The sequence below is a fragment of the Macrotis lagotis genome, chromosome 5, assembly GCF_037893015.1.
Source record: "Macrotis lagotis isolate mMagLag1 chromosome 5, bilby.v1.9.chrom.fasta, whole genome shotgun sequence".
In the NCBI taxonomy this organism is placed as follows: Eukaryota; Metazoa; Chordata; class Mammalia; order Peramelemorphia; family Peramelidae; genus Macrotis; species Macrotis lagotis.
Window position 1 is genome coordinate 237,568,569 of NC_133662.1, and position 21,605 is coordinate 237,590,173.

General features: G+C 42.2%; 1 protein-coding gene and 1 long non-coding RNA gene across 2 annotated transcripts in view; both read right to left on the reverse strand.

The window, feature by feature from the left end:
- The window catches only part of LOC141488699 (uncharacterized), a 35,027-nt gene extending 14,850 nt beyond the window's left edge, over positions 1-20,177 (reverse strand). Inside the window, exons 1-3 of the long non-coding RNA XR_012468762.1 lie at positions 20,092-20,177; positions 18,509-19,146; positions 8,242-8,514 (exon numbers count right to left, since the gene is read on the reverse strand). This is a non-coding gene — a long non-coding RNA (uncharacterized LOC141488699). The remainder of the gene's footprint in view (positions 1-8,241; positions 8,515-18,508; positions 19,147-20,091) is intronic.
- Positions 1-21,605, reverse strand: part of RAB11FIP4 (RAB11 family interacting protein 4) — a 172,765-nt gene that overhangs the window by 71,385 nt on the left and 79,775 nt on the right. The gene's annotated exons all lie outside the window — the stretch shown is intronic.

Below are 21,605 nucleotides of genomic sequence, written 5' to 3' on the forward strand. Positions count from 1 at the left end.
CATGACTAAGTCTATATTCCAAAAATTTTTTTAAAAAGGGGTAGGGGGGTGGGAAGGACCTATTTGTACAAAAATATTTATAGTGGATCTTTTTGTGGTACCTAAGAATTGGAAATTGAGGGGATGCCCATTAACTGGGGACTGGCTAAACAAGTTTTGGAATATGATTATAATGGAATATTATTGTGCTATAAGAAATGATGAGCAGTTCAATTTCAGAAAAACCTGGAAAGACTTACATAAACTGGTGCAGAGGGGAGTGTACTGAACACTGTAACAGCAATTTTGTATGATAAACAGCTGTGAATGACTTAGCTATTCTCCACAAAACAGTGATCCAAGGCAACCTCAAAGGACTCAATGATGAAAGATGCTATCCACCTCCAGAGAAAGAATTGATGATGTCTGAATACTGATGCATACATTCTTTACTTCCTTCCATCCCTCCTTCCTTCCTTCCTTCCTTCCTTCCTTCCTTCCTTCCTTCCTTCCTTCCTTCCTTCCTTCCTTCCTTCCTTCTCTCCTAGCTTTCCTCCTTTTGTTGGTTTGTTTCTTCTTCCACAAAATGACTATTATGAAAATGTTTTACATTAATTGCACATGTATAACCTAAATCTAATTTATTACCATCTCAGGGAGGGGGGAGAAGAAAAAGGGAGGGACAGAATTTGAAACTCAAAGTTTAAAAAAATGAATGTTGAAAATTGTTTTATAAGTAATTGGGGGGGGGATGAAATATTAGTTAAAAAAAAAAGAAAGCAAGACTTGAATTTGTCCATGCTCCCATCCACCCAATGGATGGGTCCATGAACTTGCTTTTTAAAAATTATTTAATAAAAATTTCAATATAATTGACACCTCCCTGGGTGTCAGTTGCCCACCTATAAAAAGAGAGTGGACTACACAGAGGAATTCCTCTCCTAGGTCTCTGTCAATTTTTTAAAAATTCATATTTTGATCACTATATTTCCTATCATTGGTTTTCTTTCTCATTCTATAGATTTTACTTTATATATTTAAAACAAAGTTCTGAGAAGGGTTCCTAGGTTGCACTAGACTACCGTTCGTGGCAAAACAAGGTAAGAACCTCAACATTAGATGATCTCTAAATTTTCTTTATGTTAACATCCTGTGTCTATAGTCATTCTCCATATCAATTTCAGCAAATATTTATTGAAAAAATCTAGTAAATCTAAAGGTTCCTCCGGTATTAAATCACTGCCTTTTTGACTCTTAAGATATGAGAATATAAACTTGTTGTTTGCTATTGTTTGCCCATGACAAGTAAGTGAATTGAATTTGTGGGTCCAATGACCAGATAGGAATCAAGTTGACTAGAAATAGCCCTGGATGCAAGGCAATCAGGGTTAAGTGACTTGTCCAAGGTCACATAGCTAGTAAGTATCTGAGATTGGATTTGAACTCTGGTCCTTCTGACTTCAGGGCTGGCACTCCACCCACTGTGCTATCTAGCTGCCCTAGTAATGTTATTGGAGATGATGAAGGGAATATTTTCTGATCCATATGAACAGACCAAAGCATAATAAAATGGATATGTTCTCCTCATTTAAAAGATAATTGACATCTCTTGGTTAGATTTAAAGGCCAAAAGGTCAAAAAGCACTTGGAGACCATTGGAGTCCATGCCCTCACTTTGCAGATGAAAAAACTGAGGTTCAGAGTTACATATTGAGTGACCTTAGGCAAGTCATCTGGACCTTAGATTTCTCATCTCTAAAATAAAGGATTTAGGACTTTTAAAATCAATACTTTCTATCTCATGAGATTCTATATTTAGAGTTAGAAAGAGACTTTAAAGGCAAATGAGCTACCCACTGACAAACTCATTTTACAAATGAGGAAACTAAGTTTCAGAGAGGTGAAGCAATTTATCCAAAGTCACACAGTAAGAAGTACTGATGGGCTGCAAGCTCAGGTCCTTTCGATTAGTAACTAGTGCCATGCTGCCTCTTTAGTTTTGGCATCATCCCCAAAATAGTTGTCTGGCTGAGATTAAGGGGACTGGAATCTTAACATTTAAGAAAAAAATATCAAATGTATTTAGGTACCAATCTGCCGGAACAGTTTTATTTAATTGCTAATTTGTTACAATTTAGCAATTTGATAATTTCATTAAGTTGGTAATGATATTAAGCTATAACCAAGAAAGAGATGTTCAAAATGGTGCATGGTGGATGTTCTCCAACATATTCCATGACAATTATAGATTACATTTATTGGAATCTTGAGAAAGAAAATCAGTACGTATAACAATGTATTTTATATAACAATAACTTTTGGATTTATATTCAGAAATGTCCAAAAAACCAAATTTTATTATATTCCCCAAAGACAGAGGCCCTAGGAGCATAAAAGCATTGATTTAAAGTAGGGTGAGAACTTAGAGGCTATCAAATTAAACAAAGGGACCTCTTCCCTTCCAACAATATCTTAATCCTTTCTCAAAGAAGAAGGGTGAGTGCTAGGGTCTACCACTTCAGGTCAGGGGGAGGTGATGATATAATCAAGCTGTTACTGTCGGATTCTTTGTGAACCCATTTGGGGTTTTCTTGGCAAAGATATCAGAGGAGGGATGCCAGTGACTCAGTGGATAGAGCACCGGCCCTGAAGTCAGGAGGACCTGGGTTCAAATTTGTCCTCAGACACTTAATATTACTGACTGTATAACTATTAACCCCACTGCTTCAAAAATAAACAAACAGAAACAGTTACTGGACTAGTTTGCCATTTCCTTCTCCAGCTCATTTTACAAATGTGGAAACTGAGGTAAACAGGGTTAAATGACTTGCCCAGGATCACCTAGTTGAAAATGTATGAGTCTGGATTTGAACTCAGGAATAATTCTTGACTTAGACCCCGTGGTCTATCCATTATAGTGACACCTAGCTGCTGATGTGATAAAGAGAAGAGTTAAATTTGATTATCATCCTTAATCCATTTCCTTAAGAAAGACCTTGGTGTCTTCCACCTTTTCCAAGGATTTTGGGAAGAGTTTTTCAGAGCAGAGAAATATTGTTTCTAAAGAAACTACAAAATAGATTTTTAACATTGTTCCACATACAAAAACCAAAAGGGGGGGGATGTAGTTTTCCTTTTCCTTTTCCTGTATCATTAGATGAGAATATAGCAGAATTAACTTTTGTAGGGGGGTTTGGGGGAAGAAGGCTCTTTGCATTTGCAAAGTCATCTCTCCTCCCCCTCCCACTAGTCCTGACCCCTTTTGGGTAATGGGTACCTAGGGAGAGAGTTGTGTAGGAGTTAAAAGGGTTAGCTTTCAGCTTTCTCGCCCACTCTGCCTGAGAAGGAGTGCATTGCTTCAGCCCAGAAATTGGTTGGCAGCAGATTGGGCACTGATAGAGGTCTAGGAGCACTGGATAGGATCTTTGTGCACAGAGAGTTCAGCTCCTTTATTTTACAAAGGAGTAAACCGAGGCACAAGATGGTCAAACCAGCTAGCAGTAAATACTGAAGTAAATACTTTAGATCAGGGTAGAACAAACCCCAAAGAGATAATGACTCCTGTCTTGAGTCAACTCATTCATATATGCTCAGTCTTTGGTATCATAAATATAAAGGAAGGAAACAAGAGTTGAGTGCCAGCTGTAAACCAAGCCCAGTGAGTTAGCTGATGAATTGACTGCTGAAGGAAGATCTGAGTTCATATTCTCTTTCACATACTTTCAAGTTGTATCACCCTGGGCAAGTCACTTCACCTTTGCCTAAGTTTCCTTAATTGTAAAATGGAGATGATAACACTACTTATTTCAGAGGATTATTGCAAGGATCATATGAAATAACATTGGTAAAAAATAGTACTAGGCGCCATATAAATTTTTATAGCTTTCCCTCCCTTCCCCTTTTTACAAATATTGGTTTGTAATTGGAAGCAGGAGTAATTTATATTCTATTCCAACCAGAGAGAAGAACCCATTAGGTAGGGGGGAAGGGGGGGAATTCAGGTTTGAAGGCAAGATGACCCTTTCCCCATCATACTCGATGATTCTTCAAAACCCAACCACAGGAATCTCCACCTCAAGTTAGTGGAGCCAGCTGTTGTAGGAGTCTTGGGTTGAGAGAGGGGTGACCCCCTTTTCTGGTCAAGGGTAGACACTACCTCCTTTCTCTCATGACTGCCCATAGCTGAAAGTCGGATTAGGAGGGCAGAGACAGATGGGGAGAGGTGGAGGCTAGATTCTCTACTGGACAGTGTCTCCTTTGTGGTCTCTCTTTCAGGGTGGTGTACTGGGAGTGAAACTCCTCTAGGGAAAGGGGAGGGTGGGGTGTTGATGGAAACGTTGAACCTGGCCTTCGGGACACTCAGCCAGTGTTTCCGTCTGTTTGAAAGAAAAACAAGAAAGTGAAGAGGGCCCTTCAGCCCAGTGAGGCGGGGATGGAATGAAGGCGGCCTGTTGTGCTCAGGTAGTAACAGGATAGGTGGGGAGGGAGGAAGCAGCCAAGGAGTGAGTCAGAGCCAATCCAGCTGCCAACATCCCAGATGGGCCGGGAGATCCAGGGTGGCACTGGCAGTGGTGGTCAGAAGAATGCCAATTATTCCACAGTAAAGAGTGGGGGGGGGGGGAGTGGGAGGTGGAACACAAGCAAGTTTTGGGTTCAGATCTGACTTGTGAACTTGGGCAAAACATTTTATCCTTCTGAGTCTCAGTTTCCCCCCACAACAGAAGGGGGTTAGGTTAGATGAAGAACCTTTTCAACTCTAAATCTCTTATCTTATTGACTAAGATCCCATCCCTGTCCTCAAGTGTATTAAAGCATATGGAGTTCTTAGGTCACATTCAGCCTCCACCATTCTTTGGCTCCTGAAGTCTCCTCCAGGTTTATTTAACTCTGTGATTTTATAATTCTAGCCACTGGGAGATAAAATTTTAAAAACAACTGAGAAGAACCATTAAGATTCTAGGATAATAGGGGGCAGCTAGGTGGCGCAGTGGATAGAGCACCAGCCCTGGAGTCAGGAGGACCTGAGTTCAAATCAGGCCTCAGACACTTAATCATTACCTGGCTGTGTGGCCTTGGGCAAGCCACTTGCCCTTGCAAAAAACCTAAAAAAAAAAAGATTCTAGGATAGTAAGGAAAGTTGGTAAATGTTTAATCGGTATTAATAGTGAGGGAAATTAGTTTCACATCAGCGTGGTGGTCCAGTTGAACTTTTATAGAATGTAACTTAAGGTACTCTGGACACCACGCCTGATTCCCTCCTGCACTTGTATCTACAGCCTATTTCTGTTTATTTGATGGGACAATCAAGGTTTATGGCTCTTGTAATATGACATCTTAGGATAAGACTATGCTTGCTCCGGGGGGGGGGGGGGGGGGCTCTTGTGAGGAACAGATGAGGCAATATTTACAAAGGACATACCAAACCGTAAAACACTGTATACGAGTCAGCTGTTTTTATAGGCATGTAAGGTATTATTATTCTTATATCTATAAAAGAAGCTTAAGTAGAGAGAGGAAAAGTGAAGAGTCAGCCTCAGAGACAGGAAGACCAGGGCTCAAGGCTGTCTTCCGACATAGAGTCTGAGTCGCCCTGGACAGGACACCCACAGTGTCCCAGGCAACTCCCTAAGACCATAGTTTGCAGAACCATTGCTTATCAGCACCAGTAGAGGGATTTCCTCATTGGAAGGCTCCCATATCATTTAAGTCATAGATATGGTCCCAAATCCAAATCTTAGGTCAAGTCCTCAATCTTAGATGAAACACCATTGAGATGTTTTTCTTATTTAAAAAAAAAGAATGGGGCAGCTATATGGTGCAGTAAATAGAGTACTGGCTGTGGAGTCAGAGGTCCTGAGTTCAAATTTGATTTCATGATCCTGAACAAATCATTTAACCCTAATGGCTTCACCCTTTCCCCCCCCAAATAGAATCCACCTCTAAGTCACTTTCCATATCTAGATCTTTGGTTCTAGAATCTCTTCTATTTGATAATATTACCCTTTGGATTATCCCCATATATAGATGCCTCATTTTTTTATCCATCATCTTTATTTTTATTATTGTTATCATAATAGCTACATTTGACATTTGGCATTCAAGTGTCAAATGCATGCTTTCAAAAAGACTGTTTTATGGAGAACTCAGTCAAAAAAAGCAGCCAAAAGAAGTGATCCAGGGGCACTCTGAAAGTCTCTCTTAAGAATTTTGGAATTGATTGTTCAGCATGGGAGATGCCCAGCTTGGCATGCCCTTATCAGAGAGGGTGCTGTGCCCTATGAGCAAGGCAGAATGGAAGTGGCTCAAAGGAAACATGAGATGCTTAAGTGTAGAGTAGCCACCCTATGGGTTCACCTGGAGTATCGGGGTCCTATCTGTGGTAGGTTATTCTGGACTCGCATTGGTCTGATCAGCTACAGTCGGCCATATGGTAGAGATGTTAAGTCATCTCTAACATGGTAATATCATTTTGATCTTCTTTTGACAAGAACCAGTAGCTACAATTTTAATATTTTAAGGTTTGAAAAGTACTTTACAATATTATATCCTATGATCCCCTGGAAGTAGGGTAGGTATAACCCCATTTTATAGATGGGCAAACTGAGGCAAAGTTTAACTTGCTTAAGGTCATGGAGATAGGAATCAAACATATGGACTCCAGTGCTCTATTCACTTTGTCACATAATGTGTTTCTTTTATTAAATGGCTCCCTCACTGTCCCCTCTCGATTGTGAAATCCAGACAAGTCCACAGGAATATATTATGGTCTTACTAGGTTCCAGGCATCATAGTACTGGGGCACAGAGAAAAGTGAAAACAGACTCTGCTTCCTAGGGAATTACATTGGTCGGGGGGAGTTGAAGAGTTGGGGGAAGGAGGAGGGAGGCATGGGAAGTCCAAAGAAGGGGGGAAAGAGCAGAGGAAAGGATCCTGGCCTGGGTCACCAAATGGGAGTTTAGGGAAAACCTCAGCAATGGAAGAAGGGGGGATTTGGGGTGGGGGTGGGGTGAAGGGAAAAAGTGGATGTATCTGCTCTGACTCCCTGTTCCTACTGACTCCGGCTCCTTCAGACCTGATAACAAGCCAGGTCAAATTCTATGGTGTCAGACCAGTGGGCACAGGGTCTCCCTCCCCACCCTGGAAAAGTCTGAATACAAGGTTGCAGACTTGCAGATCAATGCTCAGCTCCGCTCGCTGGGCCAGTGCCACTCTCACAGAAAGGGGCTCCTGTAGGGGTTAGGCTGTTTCTGACCACAGGAAATACAAATCACCTCTTGGTTTACCCTTGAGCCAGCCCTTCCAGGAGAAGGAACCCCTCGGTGAGCCACCAGGGTGAGAAGGCTGCCAAACCAAGCAATGCCTCTTACTTAGTCCCTATTGATAGGAACACAGGTCCAGTTCAAGGGAGGCTACAGGTCCTAGGGGCCCTCTGCCTGGTGCTCTGGGCCCCTGGGCAGAGATTGCCAGACCAGTGTGAGTCTATCTTTAGGATGATCTGCCTCCCCCCCTTACTCCCAATATGGTAGACCTTCACTCAAGTCTTCCTCCAGTCCAGTGAATCCAGCAAAGAGATACCAAGTAATTAGTCCTTGAATCTTACTATTTTTATTTGGGGGCATCTAAGCTTGTGGTTTCATTTTCATAGGAAGCTCCGAGTAAGCAAACTTCCTCCACTAATGCAGACCTCCAACTATTCTAGTACTTGTCATCTCAAGAGCGCTGCCTAGGAAGTCAAGGGCTACTTTGGACCATTGGGTGCCTAAGTGTTGGAGACAAAACCCAGATCTTTCTCACTCATTCCACAATGCTGACTCTCACTGGACCTTGAGGGACATAAAGACAAAGAGCTTCCATTCTACTGAAGTGGGAAGAGAAAGAAAGAGGTGGAAAAAAGGAAGGCAGGAAGGAAGAAAGGGAGGATGGGGGAGGGAGGGATGAAGGGAGGAAAAAAGGAAGGAAGGATGGAGGGAGGGTGAGAGGAGGGCAGGAAGAAGGGAGGGAGAGAGGAAGGAAGGGAGGAAAGGAGGAAAAGAAGTAATTTTTGTAACTCATAATGAGCATGGGACCTGACCCAGAGTAAATGCCATCTGAAAGTTAGATATGATTATTTATCTCAGTTTCCCCAACTATAAAGTCAGAATAACAATAACATCTCCTCCCAAGGTTGGTATAAGGGTGAGATGAGATACTAATGCTGAAGCCCTTAGCACAGTATAAGCCCACAAAAGTGTAATATCATTAATTAATATTATTATATCTCACCTCCGAGGCTTGTTAGCTGGGTGACATTGGGCGCGTCATGTCACCTGTTTGACCCTCATTTCCTGGATCTCGGGTCCTAGCTCTATGATGATCTCAGTTGATCTGCCTGTCATCAGAGGATTATAACTTCACCAGTATAGAGTTTAGAGGTCAATGGAGGTTATATTCCCTCAGAAAGAAGTCGTTTGCCCATAGTCACATAGAGGGGTCATCACTTTTCAGACTGGGGCACAGATCCTCTCACAAATCATGGGTCTGCCTCCAATTTCTTATCTGGAAAATGAAAGGGGTGGATTAAATGACCCTTTGGATTCTTTCCAGCTCCCGGACAATGGTTTTGGGACTATCCCTGCTTGCGGGGGGGGGGGGGGGGGGGGTTGCAGTTTTGTCTGTCTGTCCTGGATCCAGGCTTCTGTCTCATTTCCCAGACATCAACTCCAACCCACGGATGGTCTGAGAGACTGCTGACCATAATGCTATTTACCTTTGTTGGAGGACACACCTGGGAGAAGGGATTGGGGAGACACAGGTGGAGAGAGGAGAAACTTCAACTTCTGAATAGCTAGCAGGAGTCCCTGGAGCCTCAACCCTGGAGAAGCTGGCTCCCATCACATCCCTTCCCTGACTCTTGCAGAGAGAGAGAGAGAGAGAGAACTTAGTGAACTGGTTCCCCTTCTCCTTGGTTGAGCTAAGAAGTTTTAGCTTTCTCCTCTCATGTTCTAATCTGTTTAACCTCCCCACTTTACTGTTTTGCTTGGATTGATGGATTTACTCATCATTCCCTATTTATGCTGGTCTTTCCTGTAACCAGGTTTGGTGAGAAGGAGATAAGATGGTAACTTGCAAGTGATCAGGAAAAGTGGCGACTGGCTTAGCTCTCTTCCCCCAAAATACTGGACCCCTTGACTTACAGTTATTGAGGTGGCCTAATAACCATTGACGTGATTAGGAAGGTGCAAGCAGTGTCAGTTAGGATTTGCACTGTATGAGCCTAATAGAGGTAACACAGGCTTATTGTATGTGTTTACCCCAGTTTGTGAAGGATTGTACCATTGGAGGTGAGGCACAGCTCTGCCTCCTGCGTCCCCTCACCTCACCTACCCTGCTAATAACCCTCCTGGAAATAATTGAGAGGAGGAACAATTGTCCAGTCACAGCCCTCGCTGCCTCCCTTGGAGAAGAGCAGGGCAGATGCCAGATCATATTCCCATCAATGTCACACGTGAATCAGTCATCTTTATCTATCTAGTCAGCACACACACATGTATTAGACAGATTTATCTATCTTGGCTCTGTGCTAATGCCAGAGGACTCAGGAGATGCCTGAAGCTTGGAGAGATGAAATGATCAGCCAGTGCCAACAGGTGGTTTGAGGGGTGGCATCTGAAGGCAGGTGGCCATGACTCTATACTGCACCCTCTCCAGAGATCTCATCACACCACTTATGATTCCTTAACAAGATTAAATCAATCTCTCTCTCTCTCTCTGTGTGTGTGTGTGTGTGTGTGTGTGTGTCTGTCTCTCTTTTCTATCTCTGTCACCTTTCTCTCATTTTGTCTTCTATCTCTGTTTCTCTCATCTATCTTTTCTCTCTTCTATTTTACTCTTCTCTTTCATTCTCTCTCTCTCTCCCCTCTCTTCTGTCTCTTTTCACTCTCATTCATTCTTCTATCTCTCTGTCTTTTTCACTCTCTATCTCTCTTTTCTCTTTTGCTTTGCTCTCATTCTCTCTCTCTCTCTCTCTCTCTCTCTCTCTCTCTCTCTCTCTGTCTCTGTCTCTATGTCTCTCTCTCTCTACCTCTCTTTCTCTCTCTTCCTCTAGTTTTAAAAGAAGATGAATTTTTCCCCTTGGCTTTCCAAGTCTGTATCTGGTATAATGGCTTATATCAAAGTCACCCAAAAGAAAAGTCCTCTACTCAGGTGGGCCTTCTAATTCACATACTTCCTCCATATGACCTTCCCTTTCAAAATCCAAAGGCAGAAACCAGCCCTGGTGAGGCTAAAGGCTGGAACTTGGTTGGCCACATCCTGGATCAAACACATGAGCTTGCCCTTCAGGAGACCCCTAGGGACTCAGTTCCTGCAGAGCAGGCCAACACAAAGAAACTGGGGGTCTCGGTAAGGCCTGGGCAGCCAAACTCAAGGCCAGAAAACAATCTGGGATGATCCCAAGGCAGGACTAGACCAAGGCTTGCAAGCCCCCAAAGCCAGACTGTGGCTTTGCATGCCTCCCCAGGGGTGAGGGCCGCTTCTCTTACCTAACCTGGCTCCATAGGGATTTGGAGATGGAGTGTCTTTCTCTGCAGTAGGGGCATTTCCATATTCTGCTTGATAACCTTGCCCAGTTTAGAACTTTGCATACAAACTGGAAGCAGGGCTGAGATGAAGGTACAACTGCTGTGGCCAGATTAAGCTAAATTCAGGTATGGGTCACAGGACGGAGGATTCCAGTGGATGGGGACTTGGATTTTATTTTGTTTCTTAAAGAGTTTATTGTAATTTTTTATTTATCTATCATCTTTATTGGACAATAGGTGTTGCAATGGATAGAATGCAGGCCTGAAGTCAGGAAGGTTCATCTCTCTTAGTTCAAATCTGGCCTCAAATTCTTCCTAGCTGTATGACTTTGGACAAGTCACTTAACTCTGTTTGACTCGGTTTCTTCATCTGGAAAATGAACTGGAAGAGGAAATGGCAAATCACTCCAGGATCTTTACCAAGAAAACCATAAATAGATCATGGAGAGTCAGACTTGATTGAAACAACCAAACAACAACATCATCTTTCTTTCTAAATATATTCTTTCCTCACTTCTTCTCTCCACCTTCCCATGCTTCTCGGAAGTCTCAGTGTTCACTGTTCCTTATGACACAGTGACATCCCATCCATTTGCCAACTGATTTTCATGTCTATTTTCTCAAAGCTGGGGAAGGGCTCTGGCCTAGTCTTAGAAATCTCACTCTCAGGAGATGACCCTGCTCCATCCCAGACCTTAGTAAGTCTCAACTACAAAGGGGGAATTAAAAATATGAATAATTGAATATAGAATCTTGGCCCAGATTTGAGGAAATCTTCCTTCCTTTCTTTGGAAGACAGAATATGTATGTATGTATGTATGTATGTATGTATGTATGTATGGGTATCTTACATGTATCTCAGTTTCAGTAGTTTTACTTAACTATTTTTCTTTTCCTTCAGTAGTTCTACTTAACCATTTTCTTATGAAGGGAAAACTCACCAGGTGGATTGAAAAAGGAGGCACATTTGGAAAAGTCTTGTAGATATTAGCCAAAAACAAAATGCACCAATAAAATCTTAAAGGATGTTTTTTAAGGCTGAACAATGTTTTGGTGGACTGTGATGATATGACATTTTAGAGCTCATATTTCCAGAAAACCATTTCCCTTTTAGGAAGAAAATCTCATCTAAAATCTCCAGACCAATCCTTCTCTTTCATTCTCAAACTTCAGACACCTTTGTTTAATAAGACATGAGTCGAGATGGTGTTAGACTAGATTACCAGCTTTCCATCTCTTCCTTTTCCCTATGGGTTTTTTCCAATAACCAATTTCAAAAACCAAAAACCTATGGTTTTGGCTGTTTCTGGGATCAGGCATAAAGTAAGAAAAAATTCCAGAACCTACAAGATAGAAGGAGAAGCCAGTGGGTGGTGGATATTCTTAATGTGTCTGAAGGATCAGCCCCGTTGGTTCTGGTATTAATAGCCTGGAAGAGTCTAGGAGAGCTGTGCTCTGTAACTTTCTCTCTCTCCATCCAAGTCATTGCAGCCGTTCCTATGTCACCAGGAGGAAAGATGGTAGAAAGTGCCCTTAGAGGTTATTTAGTTCAAACCCTGACCCCCATATTGAGGCCCAGAGAAGTTCAATAATTTGCCCAAGGTCACATGAGGGAGCAACAAATTTTTTGATAGGGGATATGGGGTTAAATCCTTAATCTGGTATTGTATGACCTTGGGTAAGTCACTTCACTTTTCTGGGTTTTTGGTGTTGCAATCTATTGAGAGTGAAAGAGACAGAGACAGAGAGAGAGAGAGAGAGAGAGAGAGAGAGAGAGAGAGAGGAAAAAGATATCTATCTGTATATCTATCTCTATCTCTATATCTGTATATATAAAGAGAGAGAGACAGAGATCTATCTGTAGCTATCTTTATCTCTATCTCTATATCTGTATGTATATATGTATAAAGAGAGAAAGAGAGAGAGAGAGAGAGAGAGAGAGAGAGAGAGAGAGAGAGAGAGAGAGAAACAGACAGAGAGCTGGATCGGATTGAATGATTTCCAAGATCTTTTCCAGCTCTCCATTTCTGGTCCACCCCTCACCTCTTCCCCAGAGCCTTCTCTGACTAATCCTAGCCTCCAAAACTTGCCCTTTCCTTTGGATATCCTTAGCATTTATAGATGTAACCAAGTTCATATGGTGGGGAATCCTTAATCTTTTTCTTGAATTGTTTGAACAATCAGGACTCATTTGGGAAGCAGTTACCATGAGTCAGACTTTGTGCCAAGTGATAGAAATACAAAGACAAACATGAAACAGCTCCTGCTCCCAGGGCCTTTCTAAGCTGTCAGAGGAGACAGTATGTTATACGAGCTAACATGTATAGAGCACTTATTATTTGTGAAGAACTGTGCTAAAGCCCTCTCAAGTATTTCATCTTCACAGCAATCCTGGGAGGTAGGTATATTATTAATCCCCATTTTACAGATGAAGAGTTTGAGGCAGACAGAAGTTAAATGACTTGTCCAGGGTCACACAGACAAGTGTTGGAGATCAAATTTAAACTCATATCTTCCTGCCTTCAGACTCAGCAACTTATCCATTACCTTACTTAGTTGCCCTTATGTACAGAAATGTGTGTAAAAAGCAAACTCAAGGTAGTGTGTGTGCGCGTGCGTGTGCATGTGGGTGTGTGTAGGGGGTAGGGGAACACAGGCAGCTGAGGTGATCAGCCACGGAATGAAGGGGAGTCTGACTTGTGGGGTAAAGAGACAAGTCGTGCACTAGTCCAGGTCAGAGGTGAAAAGGGCTCACACAGAAGCTAGTTTGTAAAGAAAAATGCTGACCTGGAAATGTATCCTGGATTTGTGGACATTTCAAAGCCATTTTCCTCAGCTCTATCTCCTCCCAGATGCATCTGTTACCTGCAATGGTGACTTAAGGGAGAAAGCCTCATTTGAGCTCTGGAAAAAAATGGGTCAAATGTTCCAGTTACATGATTAAGAGAGGTCAGAAGAGATGGGCTCCAAAAAGATGGGCCACTGGGCCAGAGCCAAATGGACAAAGATCATGATGCCTATCCTGGTCAATGATGCAGATTGCCATTTGTGGATTTGATTGTCCAAATGAGGCTTTCCCCCTCAGAGCATAGACTTAAATAATATTAAAAAATTGATTTTTTTATATCATCTTCATTCCCAATAGAGCCCTTATCTCCAACTCAGAGAGCCGTCCTTTTTAACAACAAATAAAAAAGAACCTTCAAAATAGCAGTCCAACAAAACCAATACATTGAGCAGGTCTGACAGCAAAGATATATTCTATACTTAAACAAAGTAGGTAAATTGAGGTAATTTGGGAGAGATAACACTAGCGAGTGGAGGGGGACATGAAAGACTGCATGGAGAAGATGGGATCTGAGCTTCATTTTTTCTGGCAAGGCAATGGGGTTAAAGTGACTTGAGCAAGGTCACACAGCTAAGCAAGTATTAAGCATCTGAGGTCAGATTTGAACGCTGTTCCTCCTGATTCCAGGGCCCTGAGATTCATTTTAAAGAAGGGGATGGGAGGGCAATAAGGGGGAAAGCGACAGAGAGAGAGAATACTGTAGGTAAGGAAGAAGTCCATTCTGGGCATGTGGGGCCCTGACGTAAAGAAGGGAGAGAAGAGCAATCTGTTATCTCTTCTTCTGGCCGACCTTGGTCATTACAACTCGTACCCTGCATTTAGTTCTGATTCCTTTTGGCTCTTTCCATTCCCATCACTGTAGTCACTGTGTATATTGTCCTTCCCTTTGCATCCATTCATATTAATCTTCCCATACTTCTCTGAATGCCCCCTGTTCCTCACTTCTTATGCCCCCAGCAATAGTGCATTCATCCAAGTTACAAAGTCTGTTTAACCATCCCATAGCTGAGGAGCAACCAATCCTTTTTCTTTTTTTAACTATAAAAAGAGGCACAGATTTTTCAATTGAAAACTCATCTTTTATGCAAGGAAGAAAAAACAGTCTGGTTTTTGGCATTGACAGAGTATATTGATAACCCTGGTTATTCAATTGCAAAGCAATCAATGGGGAAAATTATATATATGTATATATATATATATGTATATGTATATGTATTTGTATATGTATATGTATATGTATATGTATATGTATATGTATATGTATATGTATATGTATATGTATATGTATATGTATATGTATATGTATATGTATTCAGGAACAATAGGTCCATGCTGAGAGAAAGAAGAGATCTGATTTCCAGATACCCATTTTTCTGTTCCCTGGAACATTCTTGGTAACATTCTGTCTCCTTTTCTCCATTCTCAACTGTGACTTGTTCAGTTGGTTTTCCTAAAGACACTGAAGCCAATTTGTGGTGGCCGTTACATTAATCACTTGTCAAGGGCCAGGTGATTGAGAGGACAGTTTCAAGGCTGCCTCATGAGCTCTTAATTCAGAATTTGAGATGGGTAAGGTTTCCCTCCTCTGCCCCTTCCTCTTCACCTCCCCTTTAGTCCCTAATCCAGGCTACTGAATAGGCATTGCCCTGAAAAGGTCTTTTGATTTCTCTCTCTCAAGGTATGGGTTTCCTTAGGAAAAAGATCATCAGGAAAGGGTAACAGATAAGAGACCTTCCAGAGCAGAGGCCTTGGATTCTCAAAGGGCGTCTGAGGAGAGGAAGAGTGGAGGCTGACCCTAAATCTGACTTGGTTCCCTGGTTCAAATGAGGACAATGTTTGAACTTGCTAAAAAGATGGTCTCCTCCCTGTCCTCTGAAAGAACAGGGAGGTTGGAAAATCCAGGAATTCTGGGTCTAGGATTATCCATTGGTCACCACCTTATTCCTTCCCTATAACAACTGAGAGAATAATCAGGTTACACTTACTACCTCTACCCCTTTCCTTTCATTCTTTCCCCTTGGCTTCCCTCCATCACTTAGCTGAACGTTACCCCTCCAAAATGACCCAGTGATCTCTAATTGAACTTTTCTGCAGAAGCTCAAACCCCTTCTCTTGGACACTGTCTCCTCCCTGTGTTTTCCTTTTCCTCCTCTCTTTGAGTTCTCCTCAGACCCCCCTGACTGATCCTTCTCAGTCTTCTTTGCTGCTCATTAAACATGGATGTCACCCCCCAAGGCCCTGATCCCTCTTTTCTTTTCTGTCTGTATTCTGTCCTTCCTCTTTGAAGTTATGTCATCAGCTTCCAGGGGTGTAAGTATCATCTCAGGATAGATGGTCTCAGATCTTTACATCCATCCCCAGGCTCTCTCCAGTCCTACATCACAACATTTTTTTTTCTGTTCATTTGTGTCTGACTCTTCATGACCCCATTTTGGGTTTTCTTGGCAAAGATATTGGAGTATCTTGGCAAAGATACTGGTTTGCCATTCCTTCCTCAACTCATTTTTCAGATGAGGAAACTGAGGCAAACAGGGTGAAGTGTCTTGTTCAGGATCACACAGTCAGTAAGTGCCTGAGACTGGATTTGAACTTGGGTCTTCCAGAAACTCTATCACAGTACTCTATCTGCTGTGCCACCTAGCTGCCCTTGGACATTTAACACATGTCCAAAGAAGAAATATAAAGTCTTCTGTTTGACATTTAATGCTCTTCATCACCTGAACACTTCCTAATTTTCCAGTCTTATGCATCATTCTCTCCCACAAAATCTATGATCTAGTCATACTGAACAGCCTGTTGCTTCTCTTGGGTGCTCTGTTTCCCACTTACATGTCTTTGCCTCAGCTGGTCCTCATGCCTAGTATGCCCTTCCTCCTCATTTCTACCTCTTAAAATGTCTGGCTTCCTTCAAGACTCAGCTCAAAAGCAACCTTGGGCAGGAGACCATTTTTAGTTCACCCCCCTCCACCCCACCCAACCTCTAGATGCTCAAGTATTTCTCTCTGAGATAATGTTCCATGTAATGTGTGTGTGTGTGTGTGTGTGTGTGTGTATGGAGAGAGAGAGAGAGAGAGAGAGAGAGAGAGAGACAGAGACAGAGAGAGACAGAGAGAGACTAATTTTCCTAGTTGTGTGATCCTGGGCATGTCACTTAGAATGGGAATAATAACACCTACCTCCCTGAGTTGTTGTGAAGATCAAATGAGATATAGCTATAAATGCTTAACGTATATGAAGCTAGCTGAATCAAAAAGGCAATGCAGAATAGTGGACAGTGAATTAAACTTGATGCTAAGAAAGATCTGGGTTCAAAACCTACCTTAGATACTCATAGAAGTCTCAATTTTCTCATCTACAAAATGGGAATAATAAAAATGTCCATGAACTCTATCTCAGGGTTGTTGGAAGGATCAAGCATTTCACAAACTCCAAATAATGCTGGTTTACAATGCTATAGTTTGTTGTTGCCTTTTGTACATGAAGACCAGAAAATGCTGGCATGACATACACAGGAGGTTTGCAGGGAGTTAAAATGCTGGCATGACATACACAGGAGGTTTGCAGGGAGTTTTCTAACCATAATCTCCTTTGATTCTCATGATGAGCCTATGAGGATGACGTTGTTATTCTCATTTATAGAGGAGGCTGGAATAAGTGAAGTAGGAGCAGTTAGGACAAGCTGGCAGATGAGGGAGAAGGAAAAGGGGCAGGATCACTCTGAGGATTCCTAGCTGAGTGACTGGGAGAACATTAGGGCCAACCATCCAAAGAGCTAGGAAAAGATCCTAGGTTTTACTGCGGAATCCTGATTTTGACATGGTGGCAAGACTGGAGCCCCAAGAAAGAGGGGAGGGCCAAAGACTATGATTGGGCCATAATCTGCACTGAATTGTATTCTGAAGCTATAAGAGGAACCAGGGAGAATTGGGGAGAGAAGCTGGCCAAGGGACAACTCATTTGAGAGGGGCAGGAGGAACAAGAAGAGTCAAAGAAGGAACAGTCAGAGGTAAGAGGAGAACCATGATAGCGTTGTGACGTGTGTAATGGAAAATACACTGGCCTGGGAGTCAGTCACTGGACAGAACACTGGACTCTATCAATCAAGAAGCCTCATCTTCCTGAATTCTAAACTGGCCTTACACTAGCTGTGTAACCATGGGCAAGTCACTTACCCTATTTGCCTCAGTTTCCTGATCTGTAAAATGAGCTGGAGAAGGAAATGGCAAACCCCTCCAGGGTCTCTTGCCAAGAAAACCCCAACCAGGGTCACAAAGAGTTGGAAATGACTGAAATTTCAAGGAATGAAAAGAATTGAGTTCAGTTTTGCTGCTTACTCACCTGGGTGACCTCCAGCATGTCACTTAATCTCCAGGGCCTCAGTTTCTTCACTTGTAAATGAAGGGGTTGGACAAGTTGATCTCTAAGTTTGTTTCCCATAGGTCTCTTGATCTCCCTGGGTCTCAATTTCCTCATGTGTAAAATAAGAGGACTGGACTTGCTTCTTTTTCCAGTTCAAAGTCTATAATCCTATGAATACTAAAAAGGGGGGAGAGGTCACCAGGAAGTGTCTAATGCTACAGAAAGACCCAAGTCAATGAGACAGAGAAAATACCACCTGGTTTGGCAGTAAAAGAGGATTGTGGAGATGGTGATGAAAGAAGCTGCAGCAGAATGGTGAAGCCTGAAGCCAGATCACATAGAGTTAAGGAGGGAAGGTGCTGGTGTTGGGGCAGCAGAGGCAGTGAATTTAAACTACATTCTTTGGAAGAGTAGATATTTGCTGATAGTTCATAGTTAATAAGGATCACAGGGATCATCTGAACTCAAACCTTCCTGACGCTAGGTCAAAGACTAACCACTATGGCACACTGCCACTCCTCCAGGTTTTAAGTAACTCTTCTTTCGAGATTCTAATAGTACCTCTAAGCAACCTTCCATCTAGAATGCAGGATCAGAAACCAAAGCAAGTAAGTTTGACAGGTAAGACCATAGAGTTAAATCATTTCTTTGCAAGTATCCATTAGGCTGAGTCATTCTGTGGATGAATTTTTAATAATCTGAGGGCTATTTCTCTTCAGCAAGACCTGATAACCTCACCCCAAATTAATTCCATCCTCCTCACCTTTGGCTTTGCTTGGATTCCACTTTCTCTTCCTTCCTTCTCTCTCTCCTTATTAAGGTCCCTGCAGAGGGAGGATGGAAGCCCAGGTAGATGAGCCTGAGCCAACCTCCTGGGAGACAGCCAATGGTTACTTTGCAAAAGACTGCATTGAAGAGCAGAGGTGTCCAGCTCTCCTTCACTGGCATGTGCCAGGAGGCTGGTAGCGATGCCTGCAGAGTCTGGTTCCCTCACCATGGAAGCCTGTAGTGATCACAGAGCCACTTCCCACAGGTCCATTGGGGGTCCAGTTCACTGAGAAACATATGGATTGGAGCAAGGATGAAAACCAGGCAAGGATCCATGCGTGTGAGCTGATGGCATTCTGTGCTAATTGTGAACTAAGCATCTAGGTTAGGGGTGGGCAGCAACCCTGGCCTAAGGCTAGCTCAAGAAAGAGCCCTGGGGCAGCTTTTAGCCATGGCAGGGAGTTTTCTTGAAGATTTCTTCTCTTTATTATCTCTTCTGTTCACTCATCTCTCACTTCTCAATATTGAGGACAACTTCTGTTAGAGATTCTGGATCCCAGAGCAGGAGACATTGACCATGTTCCTGCTGTTCTCTCCAGATGGCTAGGTGGCATAGTGGATAGAAAGCTAGACCTGGAATCAGAAAGACCTGAGTCTGAGATCCTTACTTTACCAGTTATGGAACCCTAGGCAAGTCCCTTAACTCCTTTCAACCTCAGTTTCCTCCATTGTAAAATGGGTATAATATTAGTTCTAAGAGTTGTTGTAAGATCAATGGTAGATAGTTTATGCAAAGTGCTTAATAAGCCTTAAGAAAACATAATTATGAGCTGGTAATGCTCTTTGCTCCCCAAACACACTCTGGTCTCCATGCCTGCTTAGGCATTCGAATGTTGGGAATTTTCTCCATGCCTATCTTTTAGAACTCTGTTCAAATGTTGCCTCTTCTGAGTCTTCCTTGGTCTTCCTCCAAACTGGTAATGACTTTGTCCCTCAAACCTTCCAAAATCCGTCAATAAACATTTTATAAAGGCACCAGAGACAAATGGCATTGTTTTATATCTCCTTGATGAAAGTTTAAAAAAAAATTTTTTGGGGGGGTAATATCTCAGGGTCTCAGTTTCTTCCAATGTAAAATAAGGACCTAATGTCACTATAATCCTTTCTGGCTTGAAGGCTACAATCCTAGAAGAAAGGAGTAGTCAACAGGATCCAGCTACAGAAAGGTCAAACTTTTGTTTTTATATCACTTACATTTCCCAGGAACTTCTTTGTACCCCATTTTACAAATGAAGAAACTGAGGCTCAGGAATTTAGCCAAGGCAAAACAGTGAAACCTGGACTAGAATCCTTTTCTTTGCCATTCTATGCCTCCCCCTACTAATCAATCACTCTTCTGTTTGACTGGACTACTTAGGACTTTTAGGAATCTGGAGAACAAATCCACTTCCAAACAACCTCCTAAGAAAGTTGCCCCACCCAAAATTCCAGCCCCGAGATTGCCCCATTTAAACTCTAACTAAAAAGGCCTCTTTCACACAATTTAGGACATTTGAGCTAAGAGCTCAGCTTCCCTACCATGACCTTGAAGTCTTAACAAAAAGCAGAGACTTCCTCTTTTGACAGCATTCTAAGATTGGAAGGAAAAAGACAAGAGTTATGCAGGATACTTTATCTGTTCTCAATCCAAAGGACAGCTGGGGGATAGAAGTTGGGGTGGGCTGGGTGGGTCAATGGGAGGTGGTCACATGTGACCAGGACTTCATTGTTACTCAATATTTGTTGGCTGGTTGATTCATTATTAGGCTAAATCCCATTAAAGGCCTGTGAGGAATGTAGGGTGTTTGACTTTCACAGAATGTAAGAGGAGATTGTTAGTTTATATGTATGTGTATGTGTTTGTGTGTGTATGTGTGTACATTACAAAGACTGGGGTCAGCCTGTGGCTATTGGAGACAACAGGTATGTGAGTGTAAGACAAAAGAATTGACCCCAACCTGATCAGACCTGCTCCATCTGGTCCTGAGTTGGCCTAGTCTCTGTCCTTCACAAGTGACATATCACTTTACACTCCCCTGTACTTATAATGAACAGGGTGGGGAAAACATTATTAGGGAATGGAATTGGGTGAGTGTATTGATTAAATTGTAATCCTGACCAGTGACTGGTACAAAGGAGAAGAACAAACCTTTCTGTCGGAATTCACTGCCTTTTTCTACTACAGAAACTGATCCTTTTCTGCAGAAAAGTTATGTCATTAATAAAGAGCTATTTTAATCCCTCTGGACTCATAATTATGAGTCAAATGAGATGATATGGATAAAGTGAAGAGAGTTGAGAGGAGAACTGAAAAAATTGGAGAACTCTAAGAAGAAAGAGCTAAGATTGCTCAGTTTAAGTGGGTAAATGTGGTTGAGAGGGAAATCCAAGACAGAAGTCTAGTGATAAATGTTTAACAATCAGTTTTCTGAAAAGCACACATTTAAGTTTAATTTGCATTATTTGCATTTTTCCATTACTTTCTTTTGGGGGAGTGTTGCAAGGCAATGGGGTTAAGTGACTTGCCCAAGGTGACACAACTAGGTAATTATCAAGTATATATCTGAGGTCGATTTGAACTCAGATCCTCCTCACTCCAGGGCCAGTGCTCTATCCACTGGGTAACCTAGCTTAAATTTAGACAGTCAACAAAAACAATAAATTAAAACTTCATTTTCATGGTTTGCCATTTTTCAAGGTCCCAAAAGTCAGTCTGAGTTGACCCTAGCATACCCTTGCATAGACACCAGTCTATCAGATGTGGAAGAGATCTTAAGACATTGTCTAGTCAAACTGCCTCACTTTACCAATATGTTAATGGTTTGAGGTTGGTTTAGTTTGGTAAGGCACAAAAACTAACTCCTTTCTTGGATGCCTCCTGTTCTGTGTATGGTCTTTCCCAGTTTCTCCCAGAAGATATATCTATAGGTGTGACTTTTAGTTTGTCCTTCTCAAATCTCCTTTCTCTAATACCACAGTTTAACTTATTCTTTGCCCAGGGAAATCCATAATAATATGGGTTCATGTGTCTTTTTCTTTCTCTGGCTTATAAT